The sequence below is a fragment of the Dipodomys merriami genome, unplaced genomic scaffold, assembly GCF_024711535.1.
Source record: "Dipodomys merriami isolate MVZ:Mamm:240054 unplaced genomic scaffold, mDipMer1.0.p SCAF_652, whole genome shotgun sequence".
In the NCBI taxonomy this organism is placed as follows: domain Eukaryota; kingdom Metazoa; phylum Chordata; class Mammalia; order Rodentia; family Heteromyidae; genus Dipodomys; species Dipodomys merriami.
Window position 1 is genome coordinate 127409 of NW_027206238.1, and position 6638 is coordinate 134046.

A 6638-nucleotide genomic window follows, 5' to 3' on the forward strand; every position below is an offset into this window, starting at 1 on the left:
CACTCTCTAATCTCCTGTCTTAGGCTGAGTGCTAGAATTCCAGGCTTGTATCTCATTGTCTTACCATACTTTGTTGGTTTATTTAATCTTGATATAGACTAGCATTTCTGAACTTCTCCGATAATATTTTTCAAAAGACTGATGGCTCAGAATGTTTATGTACTGTTTTCTAACATTTGACACAGCATATGAACGTTTTCAGATGCACCTGAAGGGGTCTCTGATTCATTCCTCCATGGATCCAACCCCTTCAATAACGATTACTTGACTTTCTTACTATCTCTGGTCCCTAACTATGTAATATTCTCAAGCGTTTTGGGAGGAAATTTCACTTGAGGACTTTCTAAAATTAAAAAATTATCACTTGATTCTAGTCTTAGGATATATTTTTTTATTATTTTCTAACATTTCTGCACATTCTGAGAGTTGTTTCATATGTGTGTTTGCACATATAAGTGCCTTTGTGTGTATGTGCATGTTTGTAGGTATATATATATATATATATATATATATATATATATATATATGATAACCTCAAGCTCTTATTCAGCAATCTTGCTCATAACTAGTATTCCATCACATGAGCCATTCTTCCAGTGCAGCTTTTGGCTGGTAATTATAAATAGTGTCTCAAAGACTGTTCTCCCAGGCTGGATGCAAGCTGAACTTCCCAGACTCCTTTAAATTCTTAGTTTCTATTTTTCCAGGAGTATCAACTTTTAAACTAGAAACATTTTTGTGAGTGCAAAAGCTGTAGCCCAGATTTTTAACTCGAGTTCATATAAAGATAGAGAAACATACACGTTACATATACTGAGTGTACACTGTTAGAAATGTGATGTTAAGAGGGATGCTGGTGGCTCATGCGTATAATGCTAGCTACTCACGAGGCTGAGATCTGAGGATTGCAGTTCAAATCCAGCATGCATAGGAAAGTTTCTGAGGCCCTTATCTCCAATTAACCAGCAGAAAACTGGTAGTAGCACTGTGTCTCAAGAGGTAGAACGCTAGCTTTGGACTGAAGAGTGGAGGCCCAGACTTCAAGCCCACAACCATCCAAAAAAAAAAAAAAAAGAAAGAAAGAAAAAGAAAGAAAAATGGAAAAAGAAATGTGATCTTAGCCACCAGTTCATTGCTAATATAATTCCTGCTTTCTCAACATGGCCTTTTTTTCCCAATTAAGTCCATGCTCTTATATCTGACTTACTTGGAACCAGAATTATTCTTCCATTCTACTTTTTACAAATTTGCATGATTAGCTACCATGATTTAGAGTTAGTAGATGAAAGAGAGTGGCCTTATCCTTCATGTTTCATTGATAGTAATGCTTTCTCTATATCACTCCTATAGATCTAAATACTGGTTTTGGCTTTATTGTTTCAAAGTTGTGTTTTGCAGAGTCTTCTATAGTGTATTGGACCATTATATTTAAACACAGAACTTCTCTTTCTCCTAGTATTCTCATTGTATCTCCTACTGTTAACTTACGTACACTAGGGAACTAATGAACAACACACACACTTACTAAAAAATGTTTCTGAGAATCTTCTTCCCACTTAAAATTGGTCTTAATTTACAGAGCATAGGAAATTTCAACTTAATGTACTCCAGGATAATTTCTTTCATGTTTTTTATTTTGAAAATGATGTACAGAGGGGTTAGAGTTACATAAGTAAGTTAACAAGTGCATTATCAAATGAGCATTGTTACATCCTCTTTGTTTTTCCCCGTCATCTTTTTTTCTCTCCACCATCCAAACTCCCCCCTCCCATCCCCAAGTTTTAAAGTTCATTTTCAACATAGTGTCTTGTTCATCTTGTTGTTACAATGGGTCATACTGTTTCCTTGTTTCAGCATTTTATTTCCCTTCCCCTCCCCACATTAGAAAAATGTATATGTAAGGTGCAGGTTAACGACATCAAATACAGTGAAAACAGGGGTTACACCATGGAGGAAGAAAATAGAAGAGAAACAAAAAATCACATAGTACATTTAGTACATTAAAAACAATAACAAAAAAGAAAAAACAAGTTGTGTTCCTATCTTGAGGTTCATTTTACTTAACATCATCTTATATGGCCATATGTACACGGATAATGTTTTATAAACCATGACAATTCCATATTTTCTCGTTACTAAGTTGTCTCTGAAACACGTGTTACCTCATGTCCAAAGATGTACTTGTGTTATTTCAATGAAGCCAGAAAACATTCATTTTATCGGGAGTAGCACCCTAGATTGTTCCTGGAAGTAAGTGGAAGGAACTGTTATGGGAAGTGGATACTGATTCTAAGAGAGGAATTGAACATAGGGAAATGACCAAGTTCAAGTTAATTTGTGCTGTCCTTTTTACTGTACAAGAAAATAATCCAAGGCTTGAAGGAAAATCTGTCCCTGACTTGTTCCAGTGTGTTCTTTACTCATATAAAACTTTTCTGTAAAATTCTAAAATTGAGAGTATTACAAAAGGAAACAATCTGCCATTTGAAGGCCAGCATAGAAAAAGAAAATAACTTTGTTTTAAAGTATTCTACTTCAAAGAAACAAAGACATGAGGTTTTAAAATGTCTTATGCATGGGTATTTAACTCCTGAGATGATTCTCTTGTTGCAAAAGTCCGTTATCCATTCCTTTAATCTGGTCATGAGTTCACCATAGCAATGAGGATTCCAAAAAGCAGGTTCCAGTGAATGTGATAAGCAAAAGGAGCCTCTTCTCAAACCAGTGCTGTAAGGATGGTCCCAAAGAAATATGTGGGGTTTTTGTTTGCTTCTTTATTTGTTTAGTTTTTTTCTGGATGTGGGGCTGGAACTCAGAGGCTGGACCCTGTCCCTGAACAGTTGTCTTTCTTGTCTACCTGCCCTCAAATCTAGTACACTATTACTTGAGCTAAAACCCCACGTCTGGCTTTTTTGGTGTTTAATTAGAGATAACAATGTGACAGACTCCCCTGCCTGGGTTGGCTTTGAACTGAGAAAACCAAGTGACATCAACTGTATGGACTTCTCTTTTGAAACAAGAAGTATTAGAAGAAGTTTATTTATAAAGCTAATATTTGGTAATTTTTAAAATAAGAGAATATATCCATCGAAGAAGCCATAACTTAAATAACTCAACTAAAGTAGGTGCACTGAATCATTTTGGAATTATTTTTTATGCATAGGAAGATTAATATTGACTTCGTAGTTCCTTTTGGGGAAACTGAAAGTCATATTTGCACTTGTTTTGTTTGTTGTGGGGCTTGAACTCTGCTCCTGGGCACTGTCCCTCAGCTCTTCAGCTAAAGTTGAGCACTCTACCACTGTAGCTACAGAACCACTTCCGGCTTTCTGGTGGTTAATTGAAGATAAAAGTTTCATGGACTTTCCTGACCAGTCTGGCTTTGAACCACAATCCTCTGGTCTCAACCTCCAGAGTAGCTAGGATTACTGGTGTGAGCCATCAGCACCTGGCTCATGTTTGAATTTACTGCATTTAATAACACTATGTATGCAAAGAATGGAAATTTGAATCAAATGATGACATTGCAGCTTTTCAGAAAAATTGAGGTAGGAATAACTATGTCCTCGTTTTTCCATGTTGTTATACTAATGACTCATGAACTATGGGACTCTTACATTAGCATCCTCTGCCATCTGTGCAGGTGTTATTTAATATTAGGAATTGTTCATAGAGAAATAGAGAAAGACAGATTTTTAGAAAGCAAAGGATATCAGGAATGAAAGAACAACATAAAAGGAGATACAACTTATCACACAGAGATTAAGAACTAGCCAAAGTGATTTAGAATGCTAAAGGCAAGGTGGAATGAGCCTAGTTGACTAGTTCTTCAACAACCCAAAATAGTTCCCTAGAACAGTTTCTGGTATAATTTAGTTATTATTATCATTTATTTCTTCGAGCTGGGGTTATTCCTTCACTTCTGTTAAAACTATTAATTAGCCTCTGCCTTTTTGGTGCCATAACTGACCAAAAAAGATTTCCAAATCTCAATTAGACTACCCTTCTCATTGTGATTAGAAGTGACAACTCAAAAGCATGGAATCTTTGAATTTCCAGGATTAATCTTCACCTGATATCTAAGCACATTCCTGGCACTAATTGCTGTGACCTGTTAACAAAGGTTTTTTTTTTTTTAAAAAAAACGCAGTATCCTAATATAGGTTTTTAAAAAACATGAATTAAGGACTACCGTTAGGTAATAGTTGGAAGGAGCAATTATATATTCCAAGTATGGATTCTCTATTTGGCATTTACTAGCTAAGTGTCATTTTTGCCAGTCCTGGGGCTTGAACTCAGGGCCAAGGAAATGTTCCTGAGCTTTTCGGTGTTTTTTTCTTTTTTGCTCAAGGCTAGCACTCTACCACTTGAGGCACAGCACCACTTCCAGTGTTTCTTTTTCTGTTCATGTGGTACTGAGGAATTGAGCCTAGGGTTTCATGCATGCTAAGCAATCACTGTACCATGAAGCCAAATTCTCAGAACCCTAAATGACTTTCTTAAGATGGCATTACTTTTTCTTTCCAATACTTTGTATTATAATTTGGGCCAGGTGGTAGAAAAGGAAGCGGAAAACAATACTAAGTCCAGGAAGGTTTACATTCCTATCACATCACTAAGGAAGTACAGTGTTGACCTGCAGGACTCATAGGGCTGTTGCATGTGACATTATTATTGAAAACACTATTAACAGCTCAGACATCCAAAATATTCTGCTTCCACTTTCATGGTCAAGAGCCATATCTAAGCCTTTTTGTTGATTGGGTGTGTTTCCTAGGAAGGAAGAAGAAGGATGTGGAATATGATGGTTGAAAAATGTGTATATTTGTTCCCTGTCCAAATTTTTTGCAATTTAACAAAATGCTACTGATGAACTCCCACCTACATCTAATTGGCTATGCTGTCTGCACTGGCCCTAAGCCGTGTTGGCTTAGGTTGAAGACACCTTATGTGTATATTCCCTGTGTAGGATATCTTTCTCTCACCATTGCCTATAGATAGGTATTCTAGGCAGGGCTGGTGTGTGTGTGTGTGTGTGTGTGTGTGTGTGTGTGTGTGTGTGTGTGTGTGTGTGTGTGTGTGTGTGTGTGTGTGTGTACACCAGAGCCCAGACTCTGGTTCCACAGGCCTGTATAATCTGGCGTGTCTTTCTCCCACTTGGCAGGCACTCTTCTGCTCGAGACCTGCGGCTCCGAGTCCAGCTCCTTCCCGAGTCCCTGGTCTCTGCAAGGGGGTCTGAACGTGGATCTTCACATACTGACCCTGATTCTACACAAAGCCTCAGAGCCACCTTCTACCTTGGAACCTACAGAGACCAATGGAAAATCGAAGTCTGGGTGACTTCTTAGAAGGTATCTGACTCAACCTCCTTCCCCCCTCTTTCTCCCCCGATCTGTGTACTGGAAGTGTCCCTCTGGATGAGACCCCCATCCCTGGGTTGTATGGGGCCAGAGCTGCCGATTAGCTGAGCAGGTGGAGCCACATCTCCTTAATTTCGACCACATGCAGCCCCTCTTCACCCCAGCACTCTCCTGTCAAATCCTCCCCACCCTTTCCAATTTTACATAATTTTCATGGTCTAATGTCTTTATTTTTGCTTCTTAAATCTTCCTGCTCTTAGAAACCCCTCCTACCCACCCTCCCAGCAGAAATAGCTTTTAGAAGCCCTGCCCACCACACGTGCCAAAGTTCCCACACACACAAACATATCAGATCTGCACCAGAATGCCCCCAGAAGCCCAAGTTCCTGAGTAGGTCCTGCACCACCCCAAAGGGGGCCATCTTCCCTCCTCCTCCCTCCTACCTTGTTCTATCCCTGGCCACTCATGACCACCAAGATCTCTCAGGCTTCTTCACTTCCTGAGTGTGGGTCTCTCCATCTGTTGGGAATAGATTTTAGGAGAACCCCCCCCACACATACACAGAGTACCAGATGCCGCATCTGAATTGACCACCCACTCTCCCCCTCCCCCCTGCCAGCCCTTCACTGCTCCACCCACTGTTGAGCCAGAGGGTGCTCCCTGTACACCGTGCATCCTCCATTGCTCCTTCCTGGACTTGATTCTGCACTGTGCTTTCCCTCTCCACCTTCCCCTTGCAGGAAGGACCTCTCCATGTCTAGATAAAGTTTGTAGGACATGCCCCTGCCCCCTGCCCCACCTAGGGAGCCAAAGGCGCAATACCACCCCTCCCCCCACTACAGGGAGACAACTCACTGGGAGAGATGGGCTCCCTGGTGGGACAGGAGTAGGCCCAAGCACCTGGCTCATGTTTCCCCCTCTTCCTTCCTGGACTGTTTCTGCTGTGGGCTCTGCAGGTGCACACGGCCTCCCCCAACCCCTTTCCTCTGGAGATGCCTTTTCTCACCCCACCTGGAGAGGTCACCAGCTGATTCCCCATCCACAGCTCCTTCTTGGATCCCTCTTGGCTGTCCAGCCCTATGCAACCAAGTCTGATCTGTGTGGGAAATCCAGAAGCTGCCCTGCATTCCTGTGGGAGGCTCTCTCCTCCACTGCTCCCGGATGTGTCTTGAGTTCCCTCCCCCATGCACACCCATTTCCCTGGGAAATGACCTCTCAATGCCACAGCCACACACAGAGCCAAGGCTCTCTGTTGGCACCTGGGCCATGTCAGCCACA